The sequence below is a fragment of the Carica papaya genome, chromosome 9 (assembly GCF_054855325.1).
Source record: "Carica papaya isolate Zhongbai chromosome 9, ASM5485532v1, whole genome shotgun sequence".
Lineage (NCBI taxonomy): Eukaryota > Viridiplantae > Streptophyta > Magnoliopsida > Brassicales > Caricaceae > Carica > Carica papaya.
Window position 1 is genome coordinate 17,586,501 of NC_142317.1, and position 22,906 is coordinate 17,609,406.

Genomic DNA, 22,906 nt, shown 5'->3' on the forward strand with positions numbered 1-22,906 from the left:
TGTCGGATGTGCTCTGGGAGGTACTCTGCATGGAAGGCTACTAAGAACTGTTTCCAAGTGACTTGAACAGGCAGGGTGGTCTGCTTGAGTTCCCACTAGCGGTCTGCTTCTCCCACCAGCATATAAGTAGCAAGGGTGACCCTCTGCTCGGGAGTCATTTCTAGGGTCTTGAAGGCCTTCTCCGTCTCCGCTAACTAATACTGGGCATCTTCAAAGGAGGATTCCCCTGCAAAAGTGGATGGGTTCAGTCTCCTGTACCTCTCTACATAACCTGGGTCAATCATGGAAGAAGCTGGGTCCTGTGGAGGAGAGACTGGGCCAGGCTGAGGATAGACTGGGGGTCCTGTGGTGGTACTTGCTGATATGGTGGGGGCACCGGATTATACTGTGGCAGTGCCGGGCAGTATTATGGCTAGGGCACCGGATTATACTGCGGTGGTGGCACCGGGTGGTACTGTGGAGGAGTAAGCTCGTACTGGGGTGGCTCGGGATCCTCTTGCTGCAGTGGTGGCTCAACCTGTGGCAGCGGGGGAGGATCAGGTAGCTCCCTTCTCCCCTTTCGGCCCTACTGGGTAGCAATGAGTCTCTCCAACATCTCAAATATCTTGTCAACGTCTTCGCGAAGTGAACCATCCCGAGCTGCTCGGTTTAGTGAGGGTCTTCCTCTTCTCATATCTCCGTACCTGTATTTCACAAGGAAGGATTGAGTAATGATTCATTGGTTTAGTGTTTCTTTAAGTATCATTGTGTAAGGGACGAGTCCGAGGAACTTGGCTCTGATACCAACTGTAACGGCCCCAAAAATTCGAAAGGAAATATATAAAAAAAATATGTGTGCGGAAGCGAAATAAAAGGTTCTGATTAATATCCCTTACACAATAGCTTAAACGTACTAACAATATCAAAGAATAAGTCCTTTAAAGGAAATACTAGAAATGATAGACTATAAAGAAAACTATAAGACATCGAGGCATCTACTCGCCATCTTCTTATGGATCAAGCTTGGGAACCAAGTCCTCCTGATCTGAAATGGTTAAGGAATGAGCTACACTAGCCTAGTAAGGACGTCACACTATATCACTGTCACAGAAGTAAAGGTTGGTAAAAAACCAAAAATAACTAATGGAGCACAAATTTTAAACAAAATCATTTATCAATAATCAAACCATTTATCGTCCACTTACCTCAGTGAGATTTATAAAAAACGACCCATGGAAACAATAACATCATAGATATCATGAATTCATACATAATCTGTAATATAGCACATGTCATACTTTTATATTTCAATCATTAAACAACAGTTGCCCCCTTTTCATCAGTCTACTAGTATCCATCGGGATCCATAGGGGTCCCCGCTACATGTGAACCAATCCCTTAACAAACTTAATTTCAGGGCCATCCCCATACTCCGTCCGGTATGGGCACCAAACAATAAAGTCTCCATACCCCATCCGGTATGAGAGAACGTTCCTGATAGGGTTCCCTATGGACCCGGTCCGTCCACCATCTCCTAGGATATCTAGTGAGGCTGTCATCTTATCCAATTATCAATTCACACCCCTTTCTGATTTTTTCCTTAGTCTCCGTTACCCATTCAAACATGAATACTTAAATAAGCAACGTGCATCCAACAAGGCAAGCATATCTTTGATTCACAAAATCAAGCAGTAATGAAGTAAACAGTGATTCATGCATTCAAAACCATAGAATAAATAAACTAGATACCATAATGCATTTAAACTGTAAAATAAATCAAACAGGAACTGAGAGAGAAATATGTCCGATTCGGGCTCCATTAGCAACCGTAATTAATTATGCATATCTACTCAATTTGTACAAAATACAGTTTTATCATTTATTCAGACTTCAATCCCGTGATAGAAAATAGGGTGAGGGGTCCTTATCTGATCTGACGCCGATAACTACATTTTCACTATGCCTACGGGTGGTCCCTGGGTTTCCTGAATTTTTTTTTCCAGAAACTGAAACGCGCTTATGGTACCTACACATGTCCCAAATAACCCAAAAATTAGACCTAGGGCCTACTCGACCAATTTCGAAATTCCGGTACGGCAGCTCCGCCGTACTCCAGCGACGGTGCTGCCGCTTGCAGCGGCGTTTTGCCTTGGGTTGGCTGTTTCCAGCCGTTTTCGGCCGGATTCAGCCAAACTTGCATTGGTTCTTGTGAGAAAACACCCATAGGGCCCTCGGTGGACTGAAAAAATATAGAAAACCAAAACTTACCGACGGTGGGGCTCTCCGGTGCAGCGTCTCCTCCGGTTCGCGTCGCGGTTTGGTGTTTTGTTCCGGTCAACCTGTAGAGGAGGGAACGGTGGTCACAATGGTGGAAAAATTACATCAAACGGGAATCGGGAAGGGCCTCATCGGAGGCAAAAACTGAGACAACCCGTGGCGGCATCGCTGGGCTTTGGTGGTGTTTTCTGGGCAATTGGCTTGTGTTTTTGCTCCGATTTGGTCATAGGTGGGTTTAGAAATCGAATTCTGAGTAAAGAGTAGAATTTTTATCTCGTTTAGTGGCCAAAAATTGCTCCGGTACGACGGCGGTGGCGGCGGTCGGCTCCCCGGCACCTGGGCTATCTTCTCCGGTGAGGGGCTCTGGTGGCTAGGGTTAGGGTTTGGGTGCGGATGAGATTATTTATAACCATCCGCTTTTGATCTGAGCCATCCATCGCATTTAATCTGAACTGTCTGATCATGATTAAATAGGAAATGAATCTGAACCGTTCATCGCGATTCAATCTGCGCCATCCGTGCGCGATGCAATCTGGGCCGTCTGTGCGCGTTTTTGATCTGGGTTGTTCGTGCACGCCGGAACGGATCTCAGCTGTTTGATTGCACGCATGCGGATCGCCCACGCGGCTCCCTTTCGCGTGGCCTCCCGCATCAGTGTCTTTGCCATCTGGCGCGTCCTGGTTGGCTGGGGCTGCTGACCGGGCAGCTGACGTGGCACAATTTTTTTAAATTACGTTTTGACTATCGGTTTTCAATTTTTCTTTCAAAAATACCCCCAGAACCCAAATTTTCACCCCCTTTTCCCAAAATCATTTTCAGTTAAATCTCTAAATAATTTTTACCCTTTTTTATTATTATTATTATTATTATTTGCATTAAAATAAATTAAACTAAATTAAATTCAATATATTATTACATAAATTAATCTAATAATTATAAAAAAAATTTAAAATTAAAAAAAAGAAAAGGGTTGGGGTGTTACAACCCAAATTAGTAAAAATATATAATATATTTAATTTATTAATATATAAACAGGTTTATGAACTTGTAAACCAAATTCCTTCATATTTGAATTTGGCTCTTATACTTTAACATTGGACCATATTAAAATATGAAAGAAGATTTTATTAACTAATAAAGATGAAAATGAAGATGGTATCTATATATACATATATATATATATTTTTATGCTGAAATACGATAGAATCAAGAAGGTGCAAAGGGGAAAGGTTAGAAACTTCAAAGAAGATACTTAGAATTGGGAATTATATAAACATATTGATATAATATCATCCTGTTCGAACTAAATAAATTAAAATTTTATAAGAAAATTCTAATTACAAACTGATATGAGGGAAATTGGTTCTATTAATTTCATTTACTATAAACTTTATAAATGATTATTACTCGATGAATTTTTATCAATTTTCAATTAAAAATACTTTTTAAATTAAAATTATATTGTTTCTAAAATTGACACCTCAACAAAAGAAATTGCAAGGTTATTAAGCCTAGTTAATGTAAATATAAATGTTGTATCATATTTGTATTTTATAGCTTGCAAATCCATCATATTTCTTGCTTGGTTCATATCTCAAAAGGAAAAATAATTAACTCTATAATTAAGAAAGGTCTCACAAGGGACATAATTGCAAGATAATCAATGAAAATGCCACCAAGGAGCCAAAAGTGAAACCCAACTAAGCTTATATTTATTTATTTTACATATCATAAATCTTCCATATACACTAAAATTGCACAATTCAAATTAGAATTGAAAAAGTTTTGAATTTTCAAAAACCTGTGGTTTCAGAAAATATTAAAAACTAGAGTTTTTCGCCATTTTGTGATTTTCTTCCTAAATTGTGGCTACCAAACTAGTTTATCCATGTATATTATAAACTTATCATAAATAGAAAGATTGCATAATTTTGGACTAGAATTAAATAACATACAAATTCTAAAAATAAAGTACTGTTGTAAAATGTACTTAGCATGAATTAACTTTTTGGCCACAATTTTTTATTTCTTTGGCAAATTTTTGGTTGCCAAACTATTTTATTTACATTGTAAGCGTTTCATAATACTAAAAGTATATGATTACTATTAGAATTGAAGACTATATGAATTTTCAAAAATTGAGTGTTGTAACTGAATGTGATTAGTAAGTAATAACATTTCAGTCACATTTTCGATTTTTTAGCTAAGGTTTGATCATCAAACTATTTCCATGTCTTTTACAAGACATAATTTTTGGTGCTAAGTACTTGTGGGTCCCAACATAAGACATTGATCGGACGTCAATTGGCTATGTGATGATTTCCATAGCCACACAATGTGATGCCTTTTTTTTGTTTGTGTTGACTAAGATGTAAGCAGGAGGCTATTGTAGGTGTGATACAATTGGGTAGAATACATGATGAATTAGAAAAGTTGGGTTGACTATTATGATAACAACTTGTTTTTATGATTGATGATGTATTTTGATTGAAAATTATGTGGATCTTTGATGTGTTGTTATTGCTTTTTAATGAGAGATCAAGGTCAATCAACACATGGCTGTCGAATCTTACTAGTACGTTTTCGGGCTTCAAATCATCGTAAACTATCCCTGTCATGTGTAGGTATTCTAAGGCTACTATGACTTCTGATGCATAAAACTTGTGCAAGAAAGAGAATGTCACAAATATTTAAAAAGAAAATAAATGAGTAAATTTAAATAAGTGCAAAATATATAAATTGAGTTTGATAAATTATGGGAATAGCTTATTGAAAATTTTAATATTTTATTCTATTTAATATATATAAGAATATATTTAATATACTATTGAAATATAATTATCTCTTGTAATATTACCCAAATTAGTAAAAATATATAATATATTTAATTTATTAATATATAAATAGGTTTATGAACTTGTAAACCAAATTCCTTGGCATTTGAATTTGGCTCTTATACTTTAACATTTTGGGACCATATTAAAATATGAAAAGAAGATTTTATTAATTAATAAAGATAAAAATGAAGATGGTATCTATATATACATATGTATATTTATGCAGAAATATCATAGAATCAAGAAGGTGCAAAGGAAAAATGCTAGGAACTTCAAAGAAGATACTTATAATTGGGAATTATATAAAAGCCGGAGCTGTCTTCACATGTTTGGGGGTCACCTTCGATCCTTTTCATATGAGATGTTTGGATCTACTGCCTTAATCCTCCACTTACCTCTACTATATATATATATATGTATATATGTTACCATATCCAAGCAAACTATTACTTTATATATGGATCATATTACTTTATATATAGCTCCTATATTTGTAGTTATCTCATTGTCCATAGATAGCTTATCCAGCTGTAAATAAATAGATATCAGCATTAGAGTACTGATCTCTTGTTTCATAGATAAATTCTACAACGGTAAATAGAGATATACCAGCCTAAAAAATGGGTTTTTTGACTGATGTATATTCACCTATTTATTCAATGGAAAGCTAGCTGAGGAGATATAGAAAATCAAATTCTTTCACTTTTAAAAGTTATCAATATATACATTGTATTAAATTAATTATATTTATTCAACAAAATATTTTATTTCCAATTATGGTGTCTTTTATAAGATAATTATTAATATCAAACACATTAATCATACTATTTAGCATTCATTCCACTTTATTGATTTTAGTTGTAACTCTCAAATTCATAATTCGGTCCTAATTTTTAAATTTTATACTAATCTTAATATAACATAATCTTTTATATGTTTATTTTGCTTATAAAAATACTATAAATTATTAGTAAGTGAAATATAATATTTTTATTTAGGGTTTAAAATTGGGTCATATTTACATATTTTCTCAAAATATATTTTTTTTCTTTTCATAAAAGACTGGGACAACGTTAATTAAGATGGCTTTCATTGATTTCCTTAATTATATGATTTTCCAATTGTTAAATTTCCCACTGGACAACTTAACCAGCGGGTCCGACATGCATTCACCTTAGCTAGCAAATAGTAAAATCGACAAAAAGCCACTTATGGTTGCTCATACACCATCATATGTATGAATTATATGTTTATATATATATATATATGTCAAGGAGTAAGGAAGGGTAAGCTTCATACATATTAATGTAGCATACTTATTTTTTATTATACATATTACTAACATATTTACTCTCCATTGAGGGTTAACCCATCTATTTAAATTCAAGAAAACATCTAATTAAAGTTTGTGTAATTAATCTTTTCTTACAGGTGCATCACAGAGAACACTATCTCTACTCACCCATATCGGCTCCCAGAGTTTGTTTGTTCTATTGTTAATCCCATTCCTACTTCCAAACAGCATTACTTTCAGCCTCACATAGAATACTGTCTTTGCTCACCTAGATTTGCCTCCAAGAATTTTATATTTATTTTATTTTTGATCCCTTTTAAGTTTATTTCCCTGTCTCTACTCACCAATACCACCATTTCTCAAACAGACATCAAGAGAATTAAATACAAAAGATAACAGAATAATAATTCCCAAACAGATATCAGATTCAGACCACAATTTTTCTCTCTTTTTTTATTTCCTATCCCTCTCTCGTTCTCATCCTTTCAATTTTCCTTCTATGTTTTTAGCACATATGCTATGTCCTTTCCTCATAGCTGTCCATAAGATAATTCCATCATTTCGTCCGATTTTGTGTTTATCCTTAGATCTCACTCTCTATTTTTTTTTTGTTTTTACTCCTGGTTCTAATCTAATTTCAAAAAAATGTCCTTATTCCCATATCAATACATTTCTTCCAAAAAATATCTTAAAGAATTTAGAAGATAAATTCTACTCAAGCAGTGAGAGTCAAATTTCACTAACCTTTGTTCTCAGTGACGATGTTAATTTGATTTACGGATTCCTCCCTTGTTCTGCTCCCGATTCCAGCGCTAGCTGATTAATCTGATTGAAGAAATCGCATAAAAACTTCCTCTTAGTTTACCCTAGCTATGAAGTTTCTTCATTTCCGTCTTCCCCTGCAGCCCGACATCCTCTTTTAAAGTGAAGGAAGAACCATAAAAACCGTCGAGGCTGGCAGCGAAATCCCTAAATTAAATAGAGATTTCAATATAGTTTTGGATAATTGAGGCATAATCAATATTTTTACTTTTAATAATTAAGGTAGAAACTAATAACATCTGCTTAAATATAATTACATATTTATATATTTACTTTTTGAAAAGAAGATTTTTATTTCTTTAATTGTTTAAGTCGAATCAAATATTTAAATTTTAAAGACTAATGAAGAAAATAAATCTCTAAAATTTGACTTCTAATAAGCATTTAGATATTCTTTAAGTTTATTCTTATGATAGTTATTTCATAGATAACATAATGAAAACAAGGTTAAAAATAAAAAATATTTGATTACATAAGTTCAAATTAATAAAAATAAGATTTCTATCTCTTTAATTTTTAAATTTTAAAGACTAATGTAGAAATAAATCTCTAAATTTTGACTCCTAGTAAGCATTAAATTCTCTATATTAGATACTTTTTAAGTACAACTTGTAATAATTCTTTTAAAGATTAGATACTTTAGAATGAAAAATAAAATTAAAACTCTAAAATATTTGATTACATAAATTTAAAAATAGATTATGACACTCTATTTTTTTTTCTTTCTTGATGCTTTCGGCATTTCTTTCAATCTTTGTTTAATGCTTTGATTTATATTTATGATGCAATCTTTAGATAAAAAATAATAAGATAGTTTTTTTTTTTTTAAAAATAGTTCTATTAACTTCTTCACCACAATATAATTTCTTCATAATCTTATCCTCACATTTGTTATTGTGTTATAATGTGATCAATTTTAGGTGATTAGGAAATATAAGAGGAGTTAAAAAATAATTGGTAGAAAGAGGAGGAAAAACATAAGGAAATGAAATAAAAAAACAAGAGTTAGACTAGAAGCATTATAGAGGTAAGTTCTCTTTTTTTTTTTCTAATGCATAACGCACAATTAGGTAGTAATTATAAAGTAGATTCGTTATAAGGAGTCATATTCTTCCAACGATTCCTAAGTTTCAAATCGCGAATTAACTCAAAATACATATTTGACTTTCTATGAAATTATTTCTTTACCCTAAATAACAGAAAAATGTAAAAGTACAATCTAAATTAAATATGTCCAAAAGTATATACGTGTACTTACATTAAGCGGTATTAAATCTATCTTGTTCATTCGATTCAATTTTTACTTTTTGCATAATTACTAGTAATCCTTTACATGTTGAATATATTCATTAATTTTATTTTCGAATCACTTATATTTTTAGCTTCAGTTCATTGAATGAAATTTTATTTCATAATCCTTCATTTATAGGAATATCAATTAGAATTCAATTCTCAAAAAACATAAATAAAATAATTTAATTATTAAAATTGTAATATATTGTTGAATTATAAAATATGGAAGAAATGTAGCAATTAATTTCTTAAGATAATGATGAAGCTTGTTTAGAAATTAAAGCAAATGGGACAATTAGATACATATACAAATATTTTAACTTTTAATACTATACTATACTATATATATTTTTACAATATAATTTCTCAATGAGTGTTGTAATTTGACCCACAACCTAAAAATTTCTATGTAATGTTTACATATATATGAGGTTAATTTCTATTGTTGTTGGAAATATATTTATTTTCTTATTTTTGATATTTTTTGTGGTAGAGTTTGAGAGAAAGACGGTGGCTAATGTTAGAACTAGATGACGCAAAAGTTATTGAATGCTATATGTTCAGTTTCCTTTATGAGCTGATGTTAAGAACTAAAAATTTGCAAGTCTGTAGTAATGCAAAAATATGTAATGAATAAAAATATGAGTTTACAAGAAATATCTTATCATCACTCTCTAATCATTCTCTCAGACAAAATTTTTCAAACCAGTTGAATTTTTTCAACTGATATGGAATTAACCCAGGAAATATGTTAAAAAGGTCTATCGCCAAGCATTAATTTAGATGGCATGGTGATGATTTACGAGATAGAAAAATACCATAACCAATCCCAAATGATTTACAAGATACAAAAAATATCATAATTGAACAATAGAGTTAAAATAATGTAAGGGTATTCTCGATTTACAGTAAACTCTTTAAAAGAATGCATTTCACTCCTATAGTATTATGTATATGATATAAAGTCTGTAAACAGAAAATAATTTGTTTAATCTCCAGTCCAAGAAAATATTTCAAGCTAATGCTAATGCTAATCCTAAATCAACATATCATCTTTACATTAAGATCTTATGATACCCGAATCACTGCTCAAAAGCTTTAACCCCCAAATAAAATGAAAAATAAACCATTGTTATCATCACCATTATACATTTAAGTTGTTTAGATAGGTAAGTTGAGCCACAAATTGAAGTGACCTATCCTTGTGTGAAAGCAGCTTCAGAATCTTACATTATGCATAGCTTTTGGGAGTTCTTTCGAGTATGCTTTCTCTTGGGGTTAGCACTTATCATGCAAGAGAAGACATTGACAAGCTCATAATCCTCTTTAGTTATCAGAATTTTGGGTGCACTTGGGTATGCAAATAGAAGCTTAGCCATAAGGTGTCCAACAATTGACCATGTCTGGAATAACAATGCTTGCTTCCTGATGAACCTTCCTCTATTCGTGTCATAGTATTAAGGCCACTTGTCTCTTGATATGCGTCTTTCAGCAACTTCAACAGCTCTTGCAGTGATTTCTGGTCTTTTCATCTTTATGGCTGCAATAGTAAGCTGTAAAAAGTCCATTTTTAAAATCTTAAGCCACACTGCCAACATTCCTTCATTATTTCTTTATTTTATAAAACATAAACAAAGTGCCATATCCTATTGGCTTCAAGCATGACAACTCAGAAAACGTCTACCTAAATATAACTTCTACAAAGGGTTCTTTGGAGTAATGAACAAATTATTAGCAGCAGAGAGAATATTTAAGCATAACAAACTAACCTGCCATAACAGAGTTTGCCAAGAACCACCATTGTGGTAAGACCAGGGCCAGCATCAGAAGGAAATGTAGTGAGAAATGTTGAAGATAATGAAAAAATAAATCATAAATAAATAATACTAGAGTAGATATCTTACGTGTTCTTAGGATCACTACCAGTGATTATTTGGCACTTTGAACTTCAAGAGCGAGATAACAAATCTTGAATGGCATGTCTACTACCAAATATACCCATTTCACTTCAATAACATCAAGTATGGCATGTGACTGATCAACTGTTGCAGACTGCTTACAACATACCACATGTTTCCTAGAGAAGAAAACTGGAAATCCATATGTGCTGTCTGTAAGTCTCCAATTAGATAATCTTCTTTATTAGGCATCCATTCCACCAACCAAGGAGAAATTTGATCTGGGTACATGTTGAACTTATTAATTGCATCATTTGAGTACTCCTCAGTCTTGTAATGATAAATCTCATTCATTAATCGCAAATCAATCTAATAATACTCCTTGATGTGGAATGAAAGAGCAAGTAGGCGATTATTCAGTGCTTGGATAAGATCAACTAATCCATCTTCTAGAGCAAGCATTGCATGTGCGCAGAGTAAGGCAGAATAAAATAGCGCTTGTAAGAAAAAAAAAGGATTAACTAGAGATACCACAAGAAAAGAAGGTAAACAAATAAGATCTCTTAGTTACCAACTTATAAATTTAAATAATAGCCGATTCATGTAGGCTACTGAGTTAGATCATAATTTGTTGTTTCCATCAACATGTTACAAACATACTTAATGCACAAACAAGATCTCCATGGTGTTAAACATGTAAGCTAGGAACTATCTCGAAAAATATAAGCTATAAGCTATACAATCTCTATCATTCTGGGGAGTTGCACCATTTAGAAGCAACTAAAAATACAATGGGCAACAATTCCAATAGTTCAACATTTTTTGAATCGATTAGACTAGAATCATATACTTATTACACATGCCAAAAACTCACTTGAGAAGCCCCAAATTTTATGTCATTTTAACTCAAGCTTGTCAAGTACTTAATCCAAACTTTATTTTCAAACTTCTACTATTATTTCCCAAATTGATTTAATTCTATAATTTCACTTCCAGTATAGTTGCTGTAACAAGCTCCTATTACATCATGTGTAGAATTATTCTGTACTTCCACTCTTTCGCTACAATAGTCGCAAGCTCCAAAAATTTAAAAATTGAATACCAAATGTCCATTACCATTTCAAATGAACCATAAAGGCAAATTTTCCCTTGCGTGAAATAAACAGTTGATGAGTACATATGGCTAATCAAGCAATTATTAGAACAAAAAAATGAATCTGTCTTGATGATTCCTTCATTCCACATAATAATTCCATATTCTAAATTAAAAAATATTATTTCAATACGAGGAGAACTAATTACCTAGATTTCAAGCGGATGACCATGAATTCCAATCATGCAAGAACTATCAGTCACCAATAATGTAGGAAACATGTCAAAACCATAAGCATGACAAAGCTTCAATATCATTTTAATTCCAATTTGCACGTCAACTCTCTCTTGGACAGATAGATCACTAGAGCACTTTCCATATGCACACAATAAAATAATCCACCATAAACCTACAAAAGAAGTAGAGGTAAAAGAAATTACAAAAAAGGAAAAAAAAAGTAAATATTCATCATGATAAACTACAAGGCATGTGTCATCTTCTGAACAACTTTTGGCATGATATAAAGTTTGTCCCATACAGGAATCAACTGGTGCAACACAGCCAATTTTGAAGATATCACCAAGGGGTGTGTGTGATATAATTCGTTTAACCGGTATCACCAAGGGGGGTGTGTGTGTGTAGCCTTTTGGCATGTGACTGTGGTGAACCCTACCCATGGATACGGCTTCAGCCAGACATGGCGAAGTGATAAGACCTGTAAACTGTATACTGTGTGCTACAAACTGTGAACTGAACTGTAACATATTCATGTAGTAGAGGGGATCCTTACTGCCTTTGTTGATGCCGACGGAAACAAAATCGCGCAGTGAAACTATTTTTAATAAAACATAAGTTAATAGGAAGTCATGAGTGAAGTTTACAATAGTGAAATATTGAATTGATATCTACTGAACTGCTTACTACTTAAATTATGATACTGAATATCGAATTATGCTATTTATGGAACTGTTATGCCCTGAGTTATGATACTAAAATAAGAAATTTTGAATGTTTACTAAATTAACTTATTTAAAAAATTTGGTGATTGAGTGTGTACATGTCTTTGTTATGGGCACTACTCCTTTTCTTTACTGAGTCCGTGAAGTTCACCCCAATTCACACCCCCCAATGCAGATTAGTCCAGATCAAGAGTAAGTTCAAGGTTGAAGGAAGACTTTGAAGAATCTTTAGTAACAGTCAGAGTTCATTTTGTAAAGTCAGTTAATTATATGATATCGATGTAATGTAAAGAATCTTGTAAGCCTCATGTCTTGTAATTCCATATAGGGATGATAGAATATTAGGTTTTTATTTATTGCTGTGTAAATTTATCAAGCTATATGTGTGGAGTAACACTCATTTCTCCACGAAGAAAGTGGGTCATTACAATTTTGCTCAACCAAGTCAAAAAAAACTTAGGCTCATGAATAAATATATATCTTTCAATAGTCCTTACTACATTTCGAGGTAAGTTATATACTATTCGATTAAACTTTTAAATCTAACTAAGAGGAAAAAAAAAATACGAAATGAAAGCTTAAACATCCTCAAGTAATAACCAAAACTTTAGAAAAATATTCATTAAGTATAAAATTTGTATCTAGTACCTTTAATAAGTGTCCTATTACAGGTAGATATTAGACTATAGACGATATAATTTTAGTGGTTGATTCAGATTGTCACAAAAGTTGAAATGTTACTAGGTAATATGCGACAAATAAAAGAACTCATGTGTCCATTTCGTGCCCACCCTATCTATTTCTTTACTTGGAAAAAAAAGTTGTTTAACTATTGTATCAACAAGAAGAAGTACAAAAAAGAAATTTAAAAAAAAAAGTTCAACTTTGTCTTAAAACCTAAAGAAAATGTGATCTACTTTGTTGCAAAATACCAAAACTTTTATCTTTATGTTGGTTGCATTTCATTGTAGTCAACATCAATTGCCTCTAATTACTCACTAAAGCGTGAATGCTCATAAGTGGTCGTCAAATACTATTTTTTAAATAATAAATATACATCATTTAATTCACTTATTATTATAAAGTTAAATAATTCATTCAAATTTGGTTTTATTTTATTATTTGATTGAACTATAAATTTAGTAGTACTTGTTTTTGGTACTGAATTAACTATGATTTTTTTAAGGAAAAATCATTATTCATTAACAATAAAAAACATCATGCTCAAGTAACTAAAGCAAAAACTGAGGAGGTTCATGAATAGTTAGTTATCTATCTTTCAGAAGTCCTTACTCATCTCTAATTAAGCAATGTGTTATTTTTCTAATAATTTTCAATCCAACTAAGAAAAAAGGAAAGAAAATGCAGAATGAAAGCTTAAACATCCTCAAGTAATAACCTAAACTCAGAGAAATATTCACAAAGTATAAAATTTGCACTTGGTACAAAATTTGCCATATAACTAAGTAAAATAAAATCTATACTAGATTAAATTTTAGGACAAAAAATTTGTCTCTTAGTGCGACATAACATTAAAAAAAAAAAGAAAAAACTAAAACCTTAAGATTTAGATGTAGCACCACAATTTTAGAGCATTATTAAGACCTAATACATACTTGAAACCTCATAGTTGTCTTAAGACAGGTCTAGGACACGAGAACAATTTTAAAACCCTACACAATCTTTGGGCAAAGCTATCTTGTAATCTCATAGGTATCTCAAAATAACTCTAGAAGCCAAAAGTTTTCTTATCCTCAACTACCCTTGAACCTTAGCATTGTTTATCCCAAATTAGGTAAGCACTCCTGAAGCACTACACAAGGACCCATGAGTCTCCCAAATTTGTGTTAATTTAAAGGAGTGCGCTTGCGCTTGCGATGGGTGGTGCTTGTTTCCAATTGCATCAACATATATACCCATTCAGTTAAAAGAAGTAATAATAATAATAATAACAATAATAATAATAAAAATAACAATAAAGATTTTAAAATCAAAATCAACAATGTTTAATGTTTTAAAAAACTAGTTTTACTTCTTATTAAAATGTAAACTTTACATCTTTAATGAAACTTAAACTCGTAAATGTTAAATAAAACACAAAAGTTTTAACTACTACCATATTGTTATAATTCATTATAATTGTTAATAGCTATAATTATGCAGTTAGCAAAATAGGTTTTCAATTAAGTAAAACTCGTACTGTATAATTCTACAAATTTAAATACAGTTAAAATTTTCATAAAATCCATAAGAGAAAAAAATATACATGAAAATAAAATTTTGCAAAATATATAAAATAAAATATTACCTTAAGAAGGATTTTTGTTTTTTCCTTCATCAATGTGAATTCATTTTTGATTGCATCCAATGTCGCTACACACCTTTTTTTAAAAAAAGAAATTAAAAAAAAGTAAGAAAAAAAATAATAAAGAGATATGCTAATTGATTTATGACGTCAGTTATGTATGAAAGCTTATCCTTCCTTACTCTCTTCATCAGATGCTTTGATGAATTCCTCACATTTCAGTGTCATTCGACAAGCACCAAGGCTGCAATTAAAATAAGCTTATTATTATTGAAATAAAAATTATGTAAACCTATTGATTAAGTATATACATCAATCATAACGCAATATGAATAATCTTCATGTAAGAATACACGCAAAAGTATAGTTTCACTCGAGATTAATTATGGAATATACACTACTTGCAATTCAATATAAGTAACTTTCAAATGATAACACACACAAAAGTGTAATCTGACTCGAACTTATGATCTCTTATAAAAGAAGAAATGCATCAACTATTAAACTAATTAATTAATTAATTAATTAAGTATACACATATACCAATCAAATATATATACATATATTCAGCTAATAGATATTTGGTTAATTAAATTATTAATTATTTATCTATTAGGCAGATATCTATGTACTTTTATCCTTATCTATGAGAGTATGAGTTCAAATCAGACTATACATCTCATGATATATTATTTAACTATTAAAATGTATGAATTTTTACAAAGAAAAATTATACTTGAGAATTTTTATTATTAAATATGTATTATAAGATCAATAATAACATACATAAATACTCCAACTTAAAGAGTTTTGAGTTGTGATGATTAATATTAATTATCTACCTTGAGGAGGCTCCTTTGATCTTGAAACAAAGTTCATAAATGTTAGGAAAATCTACATAAGATACTTTGTCCCTGCAAATTAAGAGAAGAAGACAAAATAATTAAAACCCATTAACTAATCAAACATGATTAATAACTGCTTAAATCTATATTGAGATATATATTATGTACACATACAAAGCTTTAGCCATGTCTGATAAGGTGAGTTCAGATTCAGCTAGGAAGGTGGAAAGCATATCAGAGAAATAATTAGGACTGTAATCAGGTACTCCTTTCATTTTAGATGCTATTCCAAAAAAGTGATCAACCATACTCTTTAACAAAAATCAAACGCAAATCAATCAACAATATTGATAGATATACACGATCGTTAAACAGATAAGTGAAAAATAGATAAGATATTAAGCATTAAATATCTTGTTCTATCAAGTGGATCATGTCAAGGAGCTGTGTGCTTTAATCCATCCTATTCGAAATGATTGGAGAAGAGAAAAATGGTTTTGCTGAGAGGAGGAGATTGTTTTTTTTTTTTAATCTGCAGTGTTCACCGAAGCGGCGGAGAGTTATAATGAGTTTAGTATTTATAATAGATTGCCAATAATCTAGTGATTAATACTTAGGCTATCAATATTGTATGCATTAATGAACCTGCATATTTTTGAATTTTGTGTTTCGAGTTTTAATTAATCTTACCAACAGTTTTATGAGAAAAACTATTTTTTTTTTAAAAAAAAGAGTTTAATTTAATCTATTTTAATATTATGTAAATAACAAATTTCTCCGAATAAATTACTTCAACTGATAAAAGGCATTATATTGGCACCATTGAAAACAATTAATTACTGCTAAAAATTAGACAATAGACGATAAAATTTTACCAACGAATTTATATTGTCATAAAAAGTAAAAATGTCGCAACGTAAATTTGTGGCAAATAGAGGAAGCCACTTATCCATTTTATGCACAACCTATCCATTTCTTTGTTTGAAAAACAATTATTTAACTTTTATAGTGACAAAAAGAAGTACAAAAGAAATCGGAAATAAAATAGTTTATCTTTATGTTCTAAAATCTAAAGAAAATTCAATCTCCTTTGTTGCAAGACACCAAAACTTCTCTCTCTTTGTTAGTTGCATCTCATTGCAGTCATCATCCATCACCTCTCACTATTCGTTGAAGTATCAATTTTCCTTATATGTCGTTAAATACTGTATTTTAAATAGTAAATTTACGTTACTTGATTCGCTCATTTTTCTGAAATTAATTTTTTTTTTAATTTAAATAATAAATTTAGTTGTATAATTTAACAACTATATATCTTTCAAAAGTCCTTACTACATCTCTGGCTATGTTATATGTAACGGCCCCGGAAATTTAAATGAAATATATGTATTAAAAATGTTAAATGCGGAAGCGTAATAAAAATTTTGATTAGCATCCCTTACACAATAACTAAAACATACTCAAAACATGAAATTACAAGCTAACTAAGAGATATACTCGAAATAAAAACTATAAATATAACTATAGAGTCTTTAGGCGTCCCTTTCGCCGTCTTCCTGTGGAACGGGCTCGGTAACAACGTCTCCCTGATCTGAAATGGTTAAATAAGGAATAAGCTACACCAGCCCAGTAAAGACATCACACTATCTCACCGCCACGGAAGTAAAGGTGGGTATAAAACAAAATGACCAATGGAGCATAATTTATAACAAATTCTTTTATCAATAATAAAATCCTTTACTGTCTGCTTACCTCAGAGAGATCCATGAAAACAACATCTGAAAATAATAACCTTACAATATCATGAAATCATATACACTTTATAACACAACATATATCACACTTTTATATTTCAATCATCAGGAAATAGATTTCCTTTTTTACCAGCCTACTAGTATCCCTAGGGATCCATAGGGGGTCCCCTCTACACATGAACCATTAACATTCACAACCTGATTCCAGGGCCGTCCCCATACCCTGTCCGGTATGGGCGCCAAAACACATAAGGTCTCCATACCCCATCCGGTATGAGAGACCACGTTCCCGGTAGGGTTCCCTACGGACCCGGTCCGTCCACCATCTCCCAGGATATCTAGTCAGGCTGTCCACATTATCCACTTATCAATTCACATAACCTTTTTACCCTTTTTCTTGGTTTCAATCATCCAAACACACACAACATGTAAATCGGTAATGGACACCAAATAAGACAACACAGTATCGGGTTAAGCATAATACCAATCATAATAAAAGAAACCATGATTCATGCATACGAGACCATAATATAATTACATCAAACATCATGCTGCATTTAATACTGAAAATTAAATCAAACAATAACAGACCAACCCAGTATCAGACTCGTTCTCCATTGGCAACCTTAATCAATTATACATCTATAAAGTCACACAGTACAGTTTAATTATTTATTTGGCTTCAATATCGTGATAGGAAATAGGGTGAGGGGTCCTTACCTGTTTCGGGGTCTGAATTCGACTCTACAGTGCGCCTACAAGCTATCCTTAAATTTTTCTGAATTCTTTCCAGGAAACTGAAACGCACTACTGGTACCTGCACGTGTCCCAAAAAATCCCAAATTATATAATTATATATTTACTTTTTGAAAAGAAGACTTTTATCTCTTTAATTACTTAAGTAGTAATCAAATTTTTAAATTTTAAAGACTAATGAAGAAAAGAAATCTCTAAACTTTAACTTCTAATAAGCATTCAATTCTCTAAATTTAGATATTCTTTAAGTCTAATCTTATAATAGTTTTTTTATAGATAACATAATAAAAATAATATTAAAACTCTACAATATTTGATTACATAAGTTCAAAATAATGAAAATAAGATCTCTATCTCTTTAATTTTTAAATTTTAAAGACTAATGTAGAAAGAAATCTATAAATTTTAACTCCTAGTAAGCATTGAATTCTCTATATTTAGATATTTTTTAGTATAATCTTCTAATAATTCTTTTGAAGATTACATACTTTATAATGAAAAATAATGTTAAAACTCTAAAATCTTTGATTACATATGTTTAATCTATTTTTTTTTTCCTTTCTTGATGCTTTTGGCTTTTCTTTCAATCTTTATTGCTATGATTTATAATTATGATGCAATATTTAGATAGAAAACAATAAGATAGTTTTTTTTTTATATAAAATTAGTTCTATTAATTTCTTCACCACAATATAATTTCTTGGTAATCTTATCCTCACATTTGTTATTGTGTTACAATGTGATCAATTTTAGGTGATCTAGAAATATAAGAAGAGTTAGAAAATAATTGGGAGAAAGAGGAGGAAAACATAAGGAAATGAAATAGGAAAACAAGAGTTAGACTAGAGGCATTATAGAGGTAAGTTTTCTTTTTTTTTACCTAATGCATAACGCACAATTAGGTAGTAATTATAAAATAGATTTGTTATAAGGAGTCATATTCTTCCGATGATTCCTAAGTTTCAGACTGCGAACTAACTCAAATCACATATTTTACTTTCAATGAAATTATCTCTTTACCCTAAATAACATAAAAACATAAAAGTACAATCTAAATTAAATATGTCCAAAAGTATATATGTGTACTTACATTTAGCGGTATTTAATCTATCTTGTTTATTTGATTCAATTTTTACCATTTGTGTAATTACTAGTAATCCTTTATATGCTGAATTAGGTATCTATTCATTAATTTTATTTTTAGACCACTTATATGTTTTGCTTGAATTCATTGAATGAAATTTTATTTCATAATCCTTCATATATATGAAGATCAATTAGAATTCAACTCTCAAAAAACATAAATAAGAGAATTTAATTATTAAAACTGTAATATATTGTTAAATTTAAAATATGGAAGAAATGTGGCAATTAATTTCTTAAGAAAATGATGAAGCTTGTTTAGAAATTAAAGCAAATGGGACAATTAGATACATATACAAATATTTTAACTTTTAATACTATACCATACTGTATATATTTTTGCAAAATAATTTCTCAATGAGTGTTGTAATTTGACCCACAACCTAAAAATTTCTATGTATTTCTTCATTTATAAATTAAATAAATATATATATATGAGGTTAATTTCAATTGTCGTTGGAAATATATTTATTTTTTATGGTACAGTTTGAGAGAAGGATTGTGGCTAATGTTAGAACCAGATGAAGCAAAAGTTGTTGAATGCTATATGTTTAGTTTTCTTTATGAGCTCATGCTAAGAATTAAAAACTTATAAGTTTGTTGTAATGCAAAAATATGTAATGAACAAAAATATGAGTTTGCAAGAAATATCTTATCATCACTCTCTAATAACTTTCTTAGACAATGCTTTACATACCAGTTGAATTTTTTCAATTAATCTCGAATCAACAGAGGAAATGTATTAAAATGTTCTATTGTCAAGCATTAATTTAGATGACATGGTGATGATTTATGAGACAGAAAAATACCATAACAAATCCAAAATGATTTACAAGATACAAAAAATGTCATAATTGAAAAATGAAGTTAAAATAATGTAAACCTTGATTTACAGTGAACTCTTTAAAAGAATACTACTATGTATATGATCTTTAACAGGAAATAATTTGTATAATCTCCAATGTAGGAAGATGTTTCAAGACAATACTAATCCTAAATCAACATATCATCTTTACATTAAGATCCTATCATACCCGAATCAGTACTCAAAAGCTTTAACCCCTAAATAGAATGAAACATAAACCACTATTATCATCACCTTTATACATTTAAATTGTTCAGATAGGTAAGTTGAGCCACAAATTGAAGTTACCTATCCTTGTGTGAAAGCAACTTCAGAATCTTATATTACGTAAGTCTTTTAGGAGTTCTTCTGACCACGTTTTCTTTTGAGGTTAGCATTTATCATGCAAGAGAAGGCATTTACATGCTCAAAATCCTATTCAGTTATCAAAATTTTGGCTGTACTTGGGTCTGCAAGTAGAAGCTTAGCCACCAGGTATCCGACAATTGACCATGTTTGGAATAACCGTGCTTGCTTCCCAATGAACCTTCCTCTTTTCGTGTCATAGTCTTAAGACCACTTATCTCTTGATATGCGTCATTCAGCAACTTCAACAGCTCTTGCAGCAATTTTTGGCCTTTTTATCTTTATGGCTTCAATAGTAAGTTACAAAAAGTCTAATTTTAAATTCTTAAGCTGCACTACCAACATTCCATCATTATTACTTTATTTTATAAAAAATCAACAAGGTGCCATATCCTATTAGATCTAAGCATGACAACTCAGGAAACTTATTCCTAAATATAACTTCTACAAAGTGTCTGGAGCAATGAACAAAACATTAGTAGCAGAGAGAATATTAAGCATAACAAATTAACTTGCCATAGTAGAGTTGGCCAAGAATCACTATTGTGGTAAGATTAAGGCCTATATTAAAAAGAAATATAGTGAGAAATGTTGAAGACAATGATGAAATAGATCATAAATAAATAATACGAGAGTAGATATCATATGTGTTTTTAGGATCACTACCAATGATTATTTTCCACTCCTAACCTTCAGGAGCGGGATAACATATCTTGAATGGCATGTTTGCAACCAAATCTACCCATTTCGCTTCAATAAGATCAAGTATGGCATGTGACTGATCAACTTTTGCCAAATTGCTTACAACAGACCACATGTTTCCTAGAGAAAAAAATTGGAAATCCATATGTGCTGCCTGTATGTTTCCAAAGGGATAACCTCCTTTATTAGGAATCCATTCAACCAACCAAGGAAAAATTTGAATTGGGTAAATGTTGAACTTGTTAACTGCATCATATGAGTACCCCTTAGTCTTGCAACGATAAATCTCATTCAGTTCTCGCAAATTAATCCAATAATACTCCCTGATGTGGAATGAACAAGCAAGTAGGTGGTTATTCAGTGCCCCGATAAGATAAGCTAATCCATCTTCTAGAGCAAGCATTCACGTGTATAAAGTAAGGCAGAATAAAATAGTGTATGCAAGAAAAAAATAAGGATTGACTGGAGATACCACAAGAAAAGAAGTTAAACAAATAAGATCTCTTAGTTACTAACTTATAAATTTAAATAATAGCTGATTCGTGTAGGCTAGTGTGTCATATCACAATCTACTATTTCCACCAACATGTTGCAAACATACTTAATGCACAAACTAGATCTCCATGGTGTCAAACATGTAAGCTATGAACTATCTCAAAAAATATAAGCTATAAACTATACAATCTCTATCATTCTGGGGAGTTGCACCATTCGAAAGCAACCAAAAATACAATGACTAACAATTCCAATTGTTGAACATTTTCTGAATCGACCAGACTAGAATCATATACTTATTACACCTGCTAGAAACTCACTTGAGAGGCACCAAGATATGATATCAATTTAACTCAAGCTTGTCAAGTACTTAATCCTAGCTTTATTTTCAAACTTCCACTATTGTTTCCCAAATTAATTTAGTTTTATAATTTCACTTCCAGCATAGTTGCTGCAAAAAGTCCCTATTACACCATGTGCAGAATTATTTTGTATAACCACTTTTTTGCTACAAAAGTTGCAAGCACCAAAAAATCAAAAATTGAATACCAAATGTTCATTACCATTTTAAATGAACAATAAAAACAATTTTTTCCTTGCTTGAAATAAATAATTGATGAGCAAATATGGCAATTCAAACAACTATTAGAACAAAAAATTAATCTACCTTGATGATTCCTTCATTCCACATAGTAGAGTTAATTACCTCCCCTTTTTACTAAGAGGGTTAGGTTTTGAAACTTACAAATGTAAATTGAATGTAAATAGGAATTAACTTGGTCTAGTACCAAGCAGTGTTGGATGACCCTCTTCTCTATTTGCTTTGTTTGGTTGTAAGAGTTATTATTTCCAACAGTGAGACCTTTTTTCACCATAGACAAGTTATTGTTGTTTCTCTCAATAGTCTATCAATTGGCACGTAAAGGGTGACTGATGGATATGGTGGATGGCATAGCGTCATTGTCGATCATAGAGGAGGAGAATGGGAGCTGGGACTTAATTGAACTTGTCCTTGAACAACAAAAGTCGTATGATCTATGTTTTGCAGGAAGATTCTTGACGAAAGGGGTTGTGAAGTTTGAACCAATAAAGAATACACTAGCAGACCTGTGGAGGCCGATAGGGAGAGTAAATATGTAAATCTCAGTTCCGACCATTACTTGTACAGATTTTTATACGAAGTGGATATCCAGAGAGTGCTGAACACAAGGTCATGGACTTTTTACAACCACTTGTTGGTTGTT

General features: G+C 31.3%; 1 pseudogene; it reads right to left on the reverse strand.

Moving 5' to 3' along the window:
- Nucleotides 1-9,728: 9,728 nt before the first annotated feature.
- LOC110809696 (alkaline/neutral invertase E, chloroplastic-like) lies at nt 9,729-21,282 on the reverse strand (annotated as a pseudogene).
- Between the last annotated feature and the right edge of the window lie 1,624 nt (nt 21,283-22,906).